Genomic DNA, 215 nt, shown 5'->3' on the forward strand with positions numbered 1-215 from the left:
AACTCAGCTTTCTCCTCACTTGCTTGATCCTTTCTTGTAGTGGCCATCAACAAACAATAATCTTCATCTGATTCTTGATTGTTATGAGCAAAGCCAGCTTCCTCTTCTCTACTGCTTGTCCATCTATTCATTTTGCATTCAGAAGCAAAATGACCATAATTCCTACACTTGTAGCACTGTAGTTTCTTTCTATCAAATTTCCTTCTACCATCTGC

Source organism: Lupinus angustifolius, chromosome LG04, assembly GCF_001865875.1.
Source record: "Lupinus angustifolius cultivar Tanjil chromosome LG04, LupAngTanjil_v1.0, whole genome shotgun sequence".
Classification (NCBI taxonomy): domain Eukaryota; kingdom Viridiplantae; phylum Streptophyta; class Magnoliopsida; order Fabales; family Fabaceae; genus Lupinus; species Lupinus angustifolius.